The sequence below is a fragment of the Delphinus delphis genome, chromosome 10, assembly GCF_949987515.2.
Source record: "Delphinus delphis chromosome 10, mDelDel1.2, whole genome shotgun sequence".
Classification (NCBI taxonomy): domain Eukaryota; kingdom Metazoa; phylum Chordata; class Mammalia; order Artiodactyla; family Delphinidae; genus Delphinus; species Delphinus delphis.
In genome coordinates this window covers 91,480,926-91,499,246 of record NC_082692.2, presented here as the reverse complement: position 1 = coordinate 91,499,246, position 18,321 = coordinate 91,480,926, and the positions used below count along the sequence as shown (strand labels likewise).

The 18,321-nt window shown below is 38.7% G+C and overlaps 1 protein-coding gene across 5 annotated transcripts in view; it reads left to right on the top strand.

Annotated features, from left to right (window-relative positions):
• The window catches only part of CRBN (cereblon), a 959,169-nt gene that overhangs the window by 699,295 nt on the left and 241,553 nt on the right, over window positions 1-18,321 (top strand). The window lies entirely within an intron of this gene.

The window sequence follows — 18,321 nt, the reverse complement described above, 5'->3', positions numbered from 1 at the left end:
ATCACAATGTTCATTGCAGCACTATTTATAATAGCCAGGACATGGAAGCAGCCTAAGTGTCCATCAACAGAAGAATGGATAAAGAAGATGTGGCACACATATACAATGGAGTATTACTCAGCCATCAAAAGAAATGAAATTGAGTTATTTGTAGTGAGGTGGATGGACCTAGAGACTGTCATACAGAATGAAGTAAGTCAGAAAGAGAAAAAACCAAATACCATATGCTAACACATATATATGGAATCTAAAAAAAAAAAAAAAATCTATATATGGAATCTAAAAAAAAAAGAAAAATGGTTCTGAGGAACCTAGTGCCAGGACAGGAATAAAGACACAGATGTAGAGAATAGACTTGAGGACATGGGGAGGGGGAAGGGGAAGCTGGGATGAAATGAGAGAGTGGCATGGACATATATACACTACCAAATGTAAAACAGATAGCTAGGGGGAAGCAGCAGAATAGCACTGGGAGATCACCTCAGTGCTTTGTGACCACCTAGAGGGGTGAGGTAGGGCAGGTGGGAAGGAGACACAAAAGGGAGGAGATATTGGGATATATGTTTATGTGTAGCTGATTCAGTTTGTTATATAGCAGAAACTAACACACCATTGTAAAGTAATTATACTCCAATGAAGATGTTTAAAAAAAAAAAAAGTCTTTGACCAAATAGATGACACCATCAGCACGAGGGACTGAAATTAAGGCATGGGCCTTTTGCTACTTGGATGTCACTCTAAGAATATGCTAGTTGGTAGCTTCTATCCATCCCAAGCAATATTAAGTGAGTCTGTTGTAAATGTAGGAGATTTAAATGAAGCCTTAAAAATAAGAGAAATGGAGAGCAATGCATTATATAGAGGGATAAAAGGATGATCAGTATAAACATGATCAAATTAAATATTGATAACCCTAGGAGGTTGTAAATTTCTGATTTGTGTATTGAAATCTAAAACCCTAAGGGCTGATGATAAGCATTAATTATGGTTTTCATTTGGGGTTTCTGGCGGTAACATTTGCCCTCTCAGCCTTGAATCATCTCTGTGTCCCCACATGACCTCATGTATTCACATGACTGAGCCATTGATTAGCTGTGCAACTTTGGACAAGTGGCATAACCTTTCTGGTCTAAACGTGAAATTCTTCATCTTTAAAGATGCAAGATTTGAATAACACACACTGTCAAGTGTTCTTTATTATTATTCAGCAAAGCTAAGATTTTCCTTTTGTTATTTTTATTATCTTTTATAACATATATCTTAATTTTACCTGCATCAACATTTCAGTTAATAGCTATTAATAAATGTACATAACCAGACAACAGGAAGAGGAGTGGCACTGGTGTTTCTAAGAAGTCCAGACATTTCTAGTCTTTTATTCTGTGTTGATGGAAAATTGCATCCAGAAGACCTTCAGCCTTATCCCCTGTCTAGACTTGGACTGATAATCTCACAAGGGCACCTGTGTTTCCAGGGCTAAGGTTGCAGCCAAGGCAGGAAGATGTGGGAATAGCCTTTCTCTAAACATCGATCCACATTACCTGCCAAATGCTTTGTGATTTCCAGTTTGAACTTCCTAGCCAGCCTTGCTGGATACATAAGCATCCCTCTCGTGCTATTAAATGTGTTGTCTGAAGCCAATAGAATAAAGAATATAGCAGATTGCGTCTTGGTTGTTTGCATCTTAATGTGCTGTGCTACATGAGAAGTTCTACTAAAGTATTCTTGCATGTTTTTGTTTTTTGAAGGGAAGTGTTTAGGAAATGGAAGTAGAAACACATACTTAGAAACATCCGTAAATCTTTCCTCTCTGTTATGTTTAAGGCACAAAGGTGTCCCCAATCTTCTAAAATAAGTCAGTTGGATCCTTTAAGTGAGAAAGTGCTGGCATTTGTTTCAATAGACTAACCAATGTTTAGTGCAACTCCCATCCTTTCTCTGGTGTGAAATACCAACTACATGTCATAAGTAATACATGTCATAGATCGTGGAGAATGTTTTTGATCATCAACAGTAGTCACAGAGTATGTTTGTTTTTTTCGGTCTTCTTCTAGCCCACATTGGAGGCAGGCTGCTTACACGCAAGCACTGCATTGCAGTATGCTGTGTTAGCAGAGGCAGCAGTGCCCTTTGTCCTATCAGATAACCCGGATTTACTTCCCAGCCCCTGGGTATACCCTGCCCTATGTCTGAACATTAGCTCAAGGGAAGATAGTGATAAAGATCATTACTTTTAATTCCTTGATTTGTTCCTGAACATTGGCCTTAATGCATAATTTAATAAACACAAATAATACAGGGAAAAGATGTGATTTTTTAAAACTGCAGGTCTACCTGGGCTTTCCTGCATTTGTTCTGTGAACTCATAATCGGTGCACACATTTTGTAACAGCAAAAAATATACCCCTACTTCCCAGTTTCAGTTGGGAGTTAATGATTTGAGGGGTGTGTATGTAGGGAGGCTGGGAGGCAGGAGAAGAGGAAAGTCGACAGACTACGACTGTATTTGATGTGTATAGGCTGTCAATCTTGAAAATTCTGAATAGATCTTTCTATTTCATCTCCATTTTATCCTCTTTAATCTACTCTCCTGTTTCTCCACACAGAACCGCTGCTCAGGAACTCTGCTCTTATCAACACCCCCCAGTCATACCTTTCATTCAGACTACCTGGCTCTCATCTTTTCTCCTCCTGTGTCCTTTCCTTTCCATTTCCTGTTTTCTGTCTGTCTCTCTGTCTCTCTCTCTCATCTTATGTTTCCCAATTTCAAAATCAAGGAAGCAGGCTAGTACAAGAGAGTGGGTGAAGGGGGAAAGAGTGAAGAAAGAAGAAATTCTTACTTAGCATGAAGACGGAAAAAAAGGAGTCTAAGTACCTTTACCAATAAATATTTTTGATTGGTGAAGGTACTCAGTTTGTTCACAGATGAAGGTAAAAGAGAGAGATCCCTTTTGGCTCAGAGCATAAGAAAAGAGAAAGAGTAAGGGGAACAGAGTAATAATCGTAGTAACAACAGTAGTAATTATGACCATAATTATCATCAGCATCATTACGGCAGTTGTATATTGAGCATTTCCTATATTCCAAGCACTGCCCTGAACACATTGTATATAGCTTCACTTAATTTGCACAACAAATATGGCATGGGGTCGGGGGGGAGGAAGCTACTGCCACTTCCATTTAGCAGGTAAAGAAACTGAGGCCTGATAAATTCTGTGCTCTTTCTGCTAAGCTGCATTGCTTCCCTGAAGTGAGACATTAGAACAGGGCTGGTGTGGTTGATGGTTGTGTTGGCTACGGTAGCTCAGTATTTACACCTTATTTCAGTGCGTTCCCTCCCCTTTCTTGATGGAAAGGACCCTTCCCACTCCATGTGGTACCTCTGACTGAAAGGGACCCCTGTGGCCCATGCCTGGCCTATCATAGTGATCTGTGCCGATGATGCACAGGTTACTATGCAAGTCAGGCCAACCAGAGTTCTTTTCTGACACTTTCTTATTTCTAGACTCTGGAAGCACGTCACTAGGCTAGGATGATAAAACTTGGATCTGCTTCGTTTCCATACTCCCCTTGAGTGCCTGCCACCCCTGAATTTGCAAGGAAGAATGGCCACTAAGGGACAGAATGAGGCCAATACACAGGAAAAAAGGAAACAAAACACAGAGCTGCGGGAGCCTGGGAGATAAACAGCGGACGAGTCTTCACGTGTCCTGAGCCCAGCTATCCCTGTATTTTACTTAAGCTCATTTGGGTTGGGTTTCTACCCCACATAACTGAGTTATAATTAACACATCCTTTAAGAATGAGAAGGCCTTTCAAGGGAAGGACAGTCGAGACAGAGGGAAGGGAGTGAAGGGAAGAGGTAGGGAAGCTCAGGGTGATTTCAGGGAACAAAATGCTTTAGTTTAGCATTCGTGTGAGTTGATGAAGTGCAGGGACGGGAGGGGAGTGCCATCTGGAGAAGTAAGTGGGGCGGGGGGGTCGCTGGGAGTTCCAAGCTGAGTCCTCAGGAAAATAGTGCTGTTAATACTGAGTATGTGAAAATCCAGGGTAAGGAGAACCACAGCCCAGAGGAAGTAGGAATGTTGTTGCAATTTAGCAATGAGCCCATAGCTACGTTGCTTATAAAATGGTTTTATGTTTTCATTTGAATGTCTGTAGGCCAGGCGTACACAGTTGCCAGCAGTCCCGACCATCTCTTTTTCTCTCAGACATAACCTGCTTCCCTCATTTATATTGTCTGCTTAGCCTCTGAAATCACATACGACACCTTCTCTGTGCTCTGTCTCTTCAGTGTCCGTCCTTCTAGTTTGAAGAAATGATGCGGTATTACTCCTGTAAGTCCTTTAAATCACATCCTACAGTGTTTCTTCGCCAGGAGGGACCTGTCGCTCTTGTGCATCAGTAGGTTTAGGTGAACCTCTACGGTTGTTGTGTTCCTTTTGGACTGAGGGATGCCTTGTGCTCTCCTCTCCGTCTTTCTAATACCCATCTAACATTCACAGTTTCCTCGAGACAGCAGGTCAACCAGGCACCTTCCCTGATTCCATCCCCTTGTCTTTCCTCACCAGCCCACCCTCCGCTCCCAGCTGGCAGCTCAAGTTCGTTCACAAATTTAGTGCTTAGTAATACTTATTATTTGTTCCCTACGTTTAATTTATGTCTATTCAAGGAGATTGTAAACATCTTAAAGTTACGAGATTGTTAGTCATCGTCTGCTGTATTTTTCCACGGTGTTGAGGATACCGTGGGAGCCCCCAGTATACTTCATGGTTTATGGCAATAAGCCAAATAATCCCATCTGTCAGTCCGTCTCCATTTTACGCATGAATCATTTGGAGAAAATTCGTCTCCTCCCAGCTTTTAGTGTTTTGTCATAATGTTCTGCTATAATTGTAGAATCGAATTCTGGTCAAAATTCCAACTTTCTTTTCGGTAGCCTGAGATAGAGTGAGCACGACTGACTTCTAACCTGGATGCAGCTCCTCCAACTCAGGGAAATGGAGCGTCCTAGGCTTCTGAGGCTGTGAAAAGCCTCACGTTGAGCCAAAGTGAGACATAACTTTGAACTTATCCTCTATAGTATACAAGAAGTCTTTATACAGCGTTATTTAAAGCGAAGAAAATGAGTTTTGAGCTAATAAAACCCATCTTCCAAGTACTTCTGTCTGTTCTTTTCTAGGAAAAACTTTAGAAATGATATTTCCAATTCTAATTATCTCTGAAATGAAAAGGGACCTTAAATATAATATGTTCCAAGTAAAAGGGGAGACTTAGTTCTAGGAAAAGAGCCACTCTCCAAAGCACTTGCTCTCTCATCTTTGTCCTGTTCATCCCTATTCTACTGATTTTGAAGGCCCATCTCAAACCACTCTCCACAGTGTATTTGCAGGCCTGACAAACCCTCTGTAAAGCAGGTTTATTGCTGTGACTGTGTCCCTCAAGTGTGAATGACCACACACTGGTGGATCAATTCATATTGTGTAGAAAATAGCGTAATGTCTGACTCCTTCAAGGGGTATATTTATATTCTAAGTGGCAAAGTGCCTCAAGAGGGATTGCATGTTGAAACTTAAGGCACAATTGCACTTGTACAGAGAAGACATTTTTTAAAAAAACAAGCCTTTGTGATACTTTTCGAAAAGCCCATGGTTGAGGAGTATCACTCGAGCAACTATTCAGAGTCCCACCGGGGTGCGCACAAGGCAGGCAGGAACAATCAGCATCTGTGGAACAAAGGCCCTCACCCTCACTGAATCCCTGCATGTGTGTTATGGCCACACATTCCTGACTGAAGAAATAAGACTGCGGATTCCAGACATCTGCAGGCTGTTGCCTGAGGGAAGCAAAGCTTACAGCTCATAGATCCGTAATAAGCTTTTTACCTTAAAGCGTTTGCTCATGCACTCCAGCTATTTTAACAAGGGCTATCATTTCACACACTGTTGCTCCCAAAAATGTGATAGTGTTTGCCCTGCATTTAGATGGAAAGAGCTCACAACTCACTCGTAAGTCGTGATAGGTTCCAGTATTAAAATATTTGCTTCACCAGTCTGGTGATTGCGGGCTTCACCATCATTTCACACACCGTTGTCTTGGAAACGTGCTGGTGTTTGTGGAGCGGTCACTGCATTTACTCTGAGACCCAGTCTTGCACTCCATCTGACAGGACAGGATGAGAAGGGTATGTACTTTCACTAAGAGTTGATTCGTAATGGATTTTTTTTACAACATTGCTTGACCGCCTGCAGAGAAAAGATCTCCAGTGCTCTTAGCAAGGCTCATGGGCCTTATTTTCCCGTGTATTCTAAGGATCAGTTTGAACAAGATCCTTTGGAGGCACTGTGGCTATTAATGTACTGGGATGAGGAATGTTTTGGTTCGCAGCAATCAGACATAATCTGATATCCCTCCATATATAGGTGACTTCTGAGACTCTCGTCATAATTATAGTTCATGAATTCCTACTATGTGCTAAGCACTTCAGTTAATCTCAGCAAACCCAGGAGGAAAGTGACAATATGCCAAGTCTATCCAGTAGGCAAGGTCATTCCTTTAGAACCAAGATTTAAACTGAGTGCCCAGTCAAAGGCTTTCTATTCTATTATATTGTCTGTATCTGTTTATGTGTTGTAAAGCACCAGTTCTTTCCAGAACATGATCTAAAAGATAATCACACTTAAAAAGGGAAGTATCATTCAAATTGTAGAGGACACAGCATTAAAAATGAGTCAGACAATCTGATTTTGCTCGCAACTGGCTGTGTCATCTTGGACATGTCATCTGACCTCTCAAAATCAGTTTCATCATTTTTCTCTTTTATAAAATGAATTCAGTTAGATAATCTTTAAGTGTGTTCCATCCCCTGTGAAGGTTTGTGATTCCATGAGGTGGTTTTAGTTTTCTCTTTAAGGCATATTTTTTAAACTTAGATTTCTAAGAGGAGATATTGTATTTATTTATGTATTTTTAAATTTTATTGATGTATAATTGATTTACAATGTTGTGTTTAATTTCTGCTCTACAGCAAAGTAACTCAGTTATACATATATATATTCTTGTTCATATTCTTATCCATTATGTTTTATCACAGGATATTGAATATAGTTCCCTATGCTATACAGTAAGACCTTGTTGTTTATCCATCCTATTTATAATAGTTTGCATCTGCTGATCCCAAACTCCCAATCCTTCCCTCCCCCACCCCACCTCCATCTTGGCAACCACAAGTTTGTTCTCTATACCTATGAGACTGTTTTTGTTTTGTAGATATGTTTGTTTATGTCGTATTTTAGATTCCACATATAAGTGATATCATATGGTATTTGTCTTTCTCTTTCCAACTTATTTTGCTTGGTATGATAATCTCTAGGTACCTCCATGTTGCTGCAAATGGCATTTCTATTCTTTTTAACGGCCGAGTAATATTCCATGGCGTATCTTCTTTGTCCATTCATCTGTTGATGGACATTTAGGTTGTTTCCGTATCTTGGCTACTGTAAATAGTGCTGCTATGAACATAGGGGTTCATGTATCTTTCTGAATTATAGTTTTGTCTGCGTATATGCCCAGGAATGGGATTGCTGGATCATACAGTAGTTCTATTTTTAGTTTTCTGAGGAACCTCCATACTGTTCTCCATAGTGGCTGCACCAATTTACATTCCCACCAACAGTGTATGAGGGTTCCCTTTTCTCCACACCCTCTCCAACATTTATTATTTGTAGACTTTTAATGATGGCCCTTCTGACCGATGTGAGGTGGTACCTCATTGTAGTTTTGATTTGCATTTCTCCGATAATTAGTGATTGAGCATCTTTTCATGTGCCTATTGGCCATCTGTATGTCTGCTTTGGACAAATGACTCTTTAGGTCTTCTGCCCATTTTTCGATTGTGTTGTTTGGTTTTTTGTTATTTAATTGTAGGAGCTGTTCGTATATTTTGGAAATTAAGCCCTTGTCAGTCACATCATTTGCGAATATTTTATAACAGTCCATAGGTTGTCTTTTCATGTTGTTTATGGTTTCCTCTGCTGAACAAAAGCTTGTAAGTTTGATTAGGTCCCTTATGTTTATTTTTGCTTTTATTTCTATTGTCTTGGGAGACTGACTAAGAGGAGACATTTTAAAAAGAGATCATAGAGTGTGGCCTCATTTGTCATTTTTCACACAGGAGGTTTCTCCTGAGGCTCATCCTGGCCAACCTATCTAAAATTCTAAAATGCCGTCTCTCTACCCTCACCCCCAACATTTCCTGTCCTTTCCTTCACTTTTCTTATAGTATGCTAGACATTATACACCTATATATACACACAATATATATATATAAAGAAAACACATACATATATATGTAAATGTAAATAAATTATATATATATAAATTCTCTTATATTGCATATTATATATTTATATATTTTAGGTAATTTTTCATCACCTGTCTCTCTCACAATATGTAAGTTCCATGAGGGCATGGTTTTTGTATGTTTTGTTCACCACTCTATCTCCAGTGCCTAGAACAATGCTTATCACATGGTTTGGGCTCAATAAATATTTCCAAAAAATAGCAGCTGTGCAGTCTTATCACCTCCCCCTTAAAATATGCAGCTTCCTCAAGCCATCCTAGAGAAAAATATATATTTATGAACAGTTGATATTTTCTCAGTACTGTGTTTAACACGCGAGTAAAAGCATCTTTAGTAAACTTTGCTGTTTTTTATATTCCCTTCAATTTGAAAACAGAAATAGCAACCTTGTAAATAAATAAGGTACAAGGATATACTATACATCCCAGGGAATATAGCCAATATTTTATAATAACTTTAAATGGAATATAGTCTATAAAAATATTGAATCACAATGTTGTACTCCTGAAACTAACATACACTAATATTGTAAATCAACTATACTTCAGTACAAAAAAAAAATAACATCTTTGTGTTGCAAACACTGTTGATAAGTTCCTAGCCCCCTCTCCAACCAGTCTGCAGCCGTCATGCCCTCTTCCGTAGAAATTCTGGAGCTGCTACTGTGAAATAATATTTGCTCCTGTTTTATACTTAACCTTGAAAGGAGAAAGGGGAATTGAGGGGGAAAATAAAAAGCCACCCTGCCACTCTAACACTAACTACAGAGTTAGTGTTATAAAGGAAACTCAGTTTCCTTTATGGAGGTAATTCACTGAAAACACTTAGTCCAAGCAAAAATTTACCCTTTAAACCCTTATTTGACTCTCCAAGTTGTGAGCAAGGTCATTCCTATCTAACTTTGAGAAACTGACTAGCCTTAGACCACTAAGTGTTCAGCATTCAATAAAAAAATGGTCTCAGTGAACTTCTCACAGTGTGAGCTCCAAAGCTTACTTGTTACAAGCGAAAAATAATCTTTTGAAAAATGAAAGCCAAGAGACCTATGCGTTTTATAAATTTTTCAAGAGCTTTAGATGGATAATGAAAAAGGGCAGAACGTATTTCTCCTTGGTAGTAGGTTCCCCTCCCTAATTAAAGTATAAAATAGGAATTACTACCCCAAATCGTAGACAAGTCTTAAGAATAAAATGGCTATTACATTTTCTTAGAAAATCATTAAAGTTCTCTTGATACTTAATCATTCATCTTTGCTAATTTTACTAGATAATATATAAAAGTCTTTGCCCCCACTGACTGATGTACTTCACCTATTTGATCTAATACAGAGTAGATATATCTCTTACCTTAGGATTCCTGCTTTATGAGTGAGAGTAAATCCGAAAATTGTACAGTGGTTTAAGACTGCCCAGTGCGGTTAGCTGGCTGAAGGGGGAGGGCTCCACACCACAGATTTACTCAGGGACCCCAGCTCTTCCTACATGTGACACGGCCCTGTTACACAGGTGGCTCTAAGGTGCCAGAGGAAGATGAAGAAGGAGAAAGGTCATGCAGAGAGAGATTGAGTGGTCCACCCCTAAAAGGGACAAGCATTGTACTGGTCAGAACCTGCTCACGTGCCGCTCCTCCAGCCCCAGCTGTAAAGGGCTGGAACGAAGCTGAGCTGTTGACTGAGGCAGATGGCGGAGAAATGGGCCCTCGTACTAACCGATGACTTGTGCAACAGCGTAGATTTGTGTCTGTATTTCTAAAGCTTTGCCAGTGTCCTTGACACGGAAGTCCACAAAGCAGTCTTCCGCGGTCTCTGTCAGCATTTCGCGTGGTCTAATGCTCAGATAAGAAGAAACACTGTATTTAGAATTGTGTTGCCTTAACACAGGTCATAGTGGTGGGAAGAAAAACATTGGACAAAGGAAAAGTGGTTGAATTTAGAGTCAAAGCCCTAGATTCTACTAACTTTTCTGGCCAAACCACTTAGCTTCCCTGTAAAGTTCTAAGATTGTAACGAGAAGATTATCCCCTACACAGCCTGTAAAAGTAGTCCCTTTTCTCCTGAATGCAGATTCAGGCCTGTTTGCATTTTCTGATGACATTTGTAAAATGGACCTGTGACATTTTGTGTTACAACCTGGCCTATATATCCAGCATAGCGAAGTATTCCTATGCTTAAACTTCCCCATTCTGTGGCACAAACATTTCACTGATACAGGAGTAACCATTGTGATGAATGGACACTTTCAGTCTCCCCAACTCCTTGTGAGCACTGAACATTTGTCCCTCTCATTCCTTTGCGTGGTTCTTTCCAAGAGTCTTGGGTACATAGTTCTCTCACACACATACCCTGATGACTGCTCTGCTGAATACTCAATAGGGACACTTGGCCATTTCCCAGATGTCTCTGTGTACAGCCCTCTGGTCTTCAGTATCTGTTCTGTGGTCTCCCCTGAATCTCAGCTCCATCTCCTTAACCCAGGATGTCCACTGGACTCTGCCTGTTTCCCCTTCCTGTATGGTGACCTGGAAACTCTTGGGCAGTAAGCAGGCATAGTCTTAGGGCTCACCTCATTTGTTTCCTGTCTTTCAGAGATCATTGTCCTTCATTGCCTGATGTCCAGGATCTTGAAAATTGCTTTTGTGTGTTTTGTCCACTTTTGATTGTTTCAGGCAGGAGGGTAAATCCAGTACCTCCTGTTCCATCTTGGGTGGAAGCAGAAGCCCCCCATTTGCTATTTAAATATGGTGAACAGGTTACCTACCCGTTTAGAATGTAGTGGGATTTGTTTTTATATATATCAGATATGATATTACTTTATAAGCCTGTGTACGTCGCCTTCTACCTGGCAGGCTCATTATTCCGAATGGCTTTCTTCATGTATAAAATTGTCAATTTGAAACTACAACATGTCAAAGAACTTACATTCTCTTTTGTTTGTTATACTTTTTAAGAAGCAATAGCAATCACTTCTCAACGTGTCCTTTAGATAGTAGCACATCTTTTGAATACACTTTTGAGAATAACCCAAATAATCATTTGGGCTCCCAAATGCACTGAGAAAAAGTAGAGATGATACCCAAAGTCTTCTCACTAAAGAACTCCCCTTGTGCAAGTGCACCCCCTAACGTAGTTAATTCTGTCTCCAGTCTGGATGGTGAGCAGAGGCCAGAAATAGCCCTAAAGGCTTTTCTGAGCCATGGAAAAGTAAGACCAACTGCGGAATGTCTTCTATTATGAGATGGCTGCATCAATGGGTGTTTGGTCTTACACCCAGAGAAATGTGTTCTTCATATACACAGCCTGGCAGACAGACAATCTTGGTCAAAGACCTAGTCACAGCATTTACTTCTTGATTGTAACAATCTGAGATATTACCAACAGAGAGAGTCCCAGCTTCCCGTGAGAGACAGAAACGCAGTCCTTGATGACTATGAAATAATCCTAGAAAACACCATCTTGGCAAAGTGTGTTTAAGACATTTGTTTTTCTAACTGATAAAATTTTAACTGTGGCCATTTGAACATCATCTGTAGATTCAAAGTGGTTTCATTTCTGCCAAAACAGAATTGCTATGGAACACATTTAGTTAATTTAGGAAACTGTTCTGTTAGGCTGATTCTCAGGTTGGTAACCTGGGAGGCATGCCAATTACAGACACTTATCTCCGTAAAGAATTTGGGTCACTGTTTCATAGTGGAAGAATTTGAATATCTATCAAGGAACCAGCTCTTTAGTGCAGATGTAAAATACTTTGATATATAATTTTTTGCAAACAGCTTTTCCAGAAATATTCCTGTGATCTACAGAGTAGTGTAGATTCAACACTTTCCACATCTGAACGCAAACCTACCCAAGAGCATGTTTCTGGACATGTCTAGTAGAATCAGATAAGTCTAAAAATCCCTTTTGCTGTGGAAAGTATAAAATCTGGCTCCGGCTGTGTTTGTCTGCCCAGCCCTCTTTCACAGTCTCTTCTGCTAAGAAAACAGTTTCCCTCGCTAGTCAACACCAGGGTTGACCAACTGTCGTACCCATGTCACAGAGAGTAGTGATTGGCTTAGAGATGGACACGTGACACACACTAGGCTAATCAGAGTCCCTCGTCACTTCTCTTGTGAAAGGAACTGTCAGGAAGAGTCTTTTTCTTCTCTGTCTGATTAAGATACACTTTCATGTGAGGGAGCCTGTCCATAGACTGAGAGAGTAAAGCTAGCAGGCTGAAAGAGATAAATAGATGATAAGAAAGGGTGCCAACTGCAGTTCAGTCCTTGTTTTCATCCCTTATCCTTCTAGAGCTTTGGAAGTAGAAACTGACAAATTACCATATCTTACGCTATTTAGCCTTGAGTTTTTGTCACTTGACTATACGTTAGAGTTCTGACTGATACAGCTAATACAGCAGATGAGATTAAAACTATGAATTTATGTTTTCATCTTGATTACACTCATCACTAACAGTTTTTAAATAATTTTTACACAGAAGAAAAACCATTCATTACTCAAATGTAAGAGATTTGATATTTTAAACAAGGGAGATGGTTAAACAGTTTTAGAATTTTATTGCAAAAAATAAATAAATGAAACACACAAAAAATGAATAAAAGCCAAATATAATATTTTGCTTATTTCTATTTGTATCTTATCTTTTATTAATATAAAAAACTTCTTATGGTATAATGTTGTCTCTGCCATTTTATCTTCTTCTGGTAAAGGGCCTAAAATGGCATAAAATTTTAGAAAACAAAAATTGCTAAGGGAAATTCTGTTTGCCTGAGGTAGAAATAAAAATAAAATGACGAGCCATGCAATGTCAAAGCTCAAAGGAGAAGAAACACACCCTCTGGGCAGTTGAAGGTCATGCCTGAGATGTCTTAGTGATTTTCAAGGCTGCATTTCCAATTTTTCTCCCTCTTTCATTGCAAAGCCCCTTCACTCCTGCCGTCTATTCTAGCTACCAGGATCAATCAGACATAGGCTTCGCAGACCACCAAGGCAGTTGTTTCTTTAACTCAGAGGAATTATTGATGCTAACTCGGTGATCATTCTTAGCTTTAAAGTAAGAATATGTATTGAGTTTTCCCATTATAAAAGAATACCAAAAGCATACAAAAGCACTCCGAAAAGAAGCAAGAAAAAATAATCATCCACAGTCTCCTATCCTAGGGAAAACTGTTAAGAGTTTGGTGTATTTCCTTGTATGGATTTTGTTACTATTTAATGTAGTGGTAATCTTATGACTTACAAGTCTGCATCCCCCTTTTCCTCTGAACATTGAAGCAAAAGTATTTCCTTATGTTATCCTTAGCTCTTCATGCCCATATTTTATTTCCTGGCTGAAGAAAAACATTGAATCATATTTCCCCTTTTGTATGAGTATAGATAATGTCATAGCAGGGATAGTCATCTATGTGCAAAAATTTCTGTTAATATTAACGCCTGAAAGTATTTATGCAGACTTTTAGAAAGAGAACTGACATGGAAGAAAGCCTCATAACATCAAATTTCTTCTATATGATAGAAAGTATAAAGAGGACAGAGTATATGAAAGAACTATTTTTTTAAAAAGTAATAAATAATATATCTGGTTTACAAAAAGTACAAGAAGCTTTATTTTTTAAATGTTGATCAAGCTTTCCAAGCACTAAATAAACGAATGTATCCTAATTCTAGTAGAATTCCTGAATTCTAAGATTTTTTTTTTTTAATGTTTATTCAGGCAAAGGAAACAATTGAGTGGCATCAGAATTCTAGCATTTAGTGTTTCAGGTAAGGCAGTATTAGGAGATTGTTCAGTAAATAATGTTTAGAAAAGTAGTTTTTTATTTTAAAAATACAGTTGACCCTTGAACAAAGTGGGTTTCACCTGCATGGGTCCACGAAATATGCAAATATTTTTCAATAGTACATAGTACACTACTACAGTGTACGTGGATTGTTGAATCTGCCGATGAGCAGATCAAGGATACAGGGTGCTGACTATAAATTATACCTGAATTGTCCCCCTTGCTGTTCAAGGGTCAGCTGCATGTACCAAAAAAGAGCTTAGGTTGGTTAAGAAATTTAAGTAGCAAAAGATAATCTAAAGAAATATTTTTAATAGTGGGTGGGCAGGGGGGCTGACAGAATCAAGAAGGCTGAATGATTTGACTACATAAAAACTATAAACTTGTGCATGGTGAAAATCCCACCACATAAGCACCTAAAGTAAAAGTCTGTACTTGTAAGATATAGTACTAAGAGAAAGTTAATATCCTTAATACATAATAGGTTATATGTCAGTCAATAAAAATGAAACTCCATCCCAGACGAAAAATGATCAAAATAGAGACGCTGACAGTTGAGACAGAGGGAGAAATAACCAATAAATATATGAAAAGATATACAGATAAACGTCTTTTAGAAGATGAGAAAATATCTTTAACCATTCTGTTTAATAAATACCTTTATAATTATATGGCCAGGATAATGTTTCTCAAACACAAAAATAGAGATTCTTAGACTCAACTCGTTTCAGTTACTATCTAGTTGGCTGGCTGTACCTGTATCACTGTCTAAGGCAGGTGGTTCCTAAACTGTATTTTGAGAAACACTGGCCTAGGGGTTTTAATAGTAAGAGAACAGGTCATCTTCTGTGATCTTGGTGAGTGTGTAATTTTTATGACCTTCTTGGAGGTCCTATCTGTTAATATGTGTTAAAATTTTAAATGTGCATACCCTTTAAGAAGTTGCTTCTTATAATTTCACAATGGTATTTGTTTAATATTTAAGGAAATTTTCTAATAATTGTGTTAAGGTATATATATAATGTGGTGATTGTCAATGCATTGTTTATAATAGCACAAACCTAGAAACAATGCAGATGCCCTTTAGAAGAGGATTGTTTATTTTAAGTTACATTGGTCCAAAAGGATACTAAGCTACCATATAAGGAATGAGGTAAATCTGCATGAAATAATATTGCAGAAATAACCATGATGTGTTATATGTGTATGTTGGTGAGGGGAAGGCAATACAAAACGGTATGTATGGTTTGATTCAAATTATGTTTATATGTTTAAATATACATAAAAGTCTGGAAAGCTATACACAAAAATTGCTAATGGTTCTTTCTTGGGATTTTTTTATATCTATTTTACACACTTGAATATTATATGATTTTTAGAAGTTTGTGTGTATGTGTGAATAAGCAATAAAATATTTAATTTGTTTCGAGTAGTTCCATTCCAAGAAAAAGTAACCCCAGACTTGATTCAGAGTTGAAAAGAAGCATTTGGGCAATTGACAAGTTTGGATAAACTTGTCTCATGTGGACCAAGTCAAATGGAATTTATGAGGAATGACTCAAGCTTGCATCAGTGGGTAGAGTGGACCAACTATATTACAAAGTGGGTACCTCGCAAATTAATATGATTTTTCTAGAGATAGGCTTCAATCATAGTTTTTTACTGAATTTAGAGTTTCTCAGAGGAGGAAAATATTCAGTTACCTAGAATTGTAAAGCTTAAATCAAAGTTTGTCAGAGATGAAATTAGAACATGGGTTACCAGGAAATACCTAAGCAGAAGAGAAGTTTCTCTATGACTCTCATAAAAAGAACATCATAATAAAGCAAAATTAAACATTGATCATCTTTTTCAAAAAAAAGATAGGCTGCATGGTGAGATGCAGAAAATTTATTAAAATTTTTAAAGTACAGCAGATGCTACATCTCTAAGTTCAAGAGCAGAAAATGTCTTCAGCTTTTAAAATATAATTTGGTTTATTATTATGAAAAGAAATAATTAAAATGTAATTTGAAATTACTGTTTCATTTTCTTAAAGTCAAATAGGAGCGAGATGGCTTGAGGGAAATATAAGGGCCAAGAGGCAAACACTAGTATAAAATGATTCCTAAGGGCTTACAGACTCATAAAAATTAACCTTTTTTGGGAATTAGGACATAACTCCCATTCCAAAAATGAAGTGTTGAATTTAAAGTGGCAACTAAATAGATAGGATGATGTGCTTATTTCAATGTATATTACTATCCGTTTCAATAGAGTTGTGGTAGTGAGGAATCATTTAGTTACAAGTGACAGATACTCAAGTCAAACTAACTTAAAATAAAAAGGAGGAGAGGAGAACTTACTGTGTCATATAAGAGGAGCAGAGCTTGTGCCTTGTAATAGTTAGATTCAGATACTCAAATGACGTCTTCTGTATTCTTTCTCCCTCCCTTGGCTCTGCTTTCCACCCCGTTGGTTTTATTCTCACTTGGGCTTTGTCCACGGGGTAGAAACCCGACCGTCAGCAGCTCTAAGCTACATTGTGCCCCCGGCTAGTATTCTAACAGAAAGCTTTTGCTCAATAGCATCAACCAGAAATCCCAGGAAGAGCTCCTACTGGCCTTTCTGGGTATCATGTTGTGATATGATTTATAATAAGAAATGTATATTTGATCTTTATTTCCGCTTCTCAAACCTTTGGAATCTCTTAAGTGATGAGAGTGATAAAACGTGACTTTTGTTACGTTAATGAGGTGTCATTCAGAAAGCACCTAAGGATGGGGGTTGGTTGCCAAGGGAACCAACTCTATGATTAGCAGGTTGGAACTTTCAGTCTCCCAGTCCCCCACCTTTGGGGAGGGGGGAGGGGCTGTAGACTAAGTTCGGTCACCAATGACCAGTGGTTTATCAATCATGCCTGTCTACTGAAGCCTCCATACCCCAAAAGGACAGGGTTTGGAGAACTGCCAGGTTGATGGACACATGGAGAGGTAGGTCAGTGGTACACGTGGAGAGCATTTATGCTCCCTGCCCTCCCCCCATACCTTGCCCTATGCATTTCTTGGCTGTTACTGAGTTGTATCCTTTTATAATAAACAACTAATCTAGTGAGTAAAATGTTTCTCTAAGTTCTGTGAGCTCCTCTAGGAAATTAATCAAACCAAAGGAGGGGAGTCATTGGAACCTCCAATCTGTAGCCAGTCAGAAGCATCGGAAACAACCTGGGATTTTGACTGGTGTCTGACAAAGTGGGGTGGGGAGAAGTTTTGTGTGACTGAGCCATTAACCTGTGGTATCTGACACCATCCCCAGGAAGATAGTGTCAGCACTGGGTTGAATTGTAAGACACGGAGCTGAGGTTGGAGAATTGCTTGATGTGGGGAAAACCACACACAGTAGAATCAGAATTGGAGTTGATACATGTCCAGCCCTAAGTTAAGAAAGCTGGGGCCATATGAATGACTGCTCCCAGCTGGCAGAGAAGGGACAGTTCCTCAAATGAGAACTTGCTAGATATTCCAAAAGTAACAGGAGTCCAACACATCTGTCCATCAACCTTTATGTCTTAAAGAGTTTTACTGCATACTGGGCAGTCTGCTAAGCACCAGAAGAAAATGTACAACTGTGTTACACAAGGTTCAAGCATTTTCTCCTGAACATTAAAGTTAACAAAGATACCTAAAAATGATGCTCAGTGCAAAGTGAGTCGAGAGTTGCATTGAGGAAACAAGATTTGAACCAGAGCTTAAAGCATGAATAATGCTTGAACAAGTAGAGAAGAGTAAGGACGTGTCAAGAGCAAAGGTTGAGAGGTTGCAAAAATATTTTTAATAGGTTTGTTCAACAATTTTGACCCTTGAGTTGCTCTTGGGTGACAGTGGCCCTGTGACTGCTGATGTCAAGGTCAGTTTTACTGTTGAGGACAATTCAGGGATAAGCACTTTAACATAAAGAAAAGCATCCTGCTGCAAAAATAAACTTTCCTTCTGGAAATCATTAGCCACATGTTTCAAGGCAGAGTTTTGTTTGTTTTTCAATGTTTTTTCCCCCTTTAATCCAGTTATTCCACTTCTAGGAATCCATCCAAAAAAGAATCCAAAATGAGGACAGCTGTTTGCACATTTACTGTAATGTTGTTTGTATTTCGAAAAATTAGAATGCTGTAAGCAGCCAATAAAAGGGAATTATATAGGTTACAT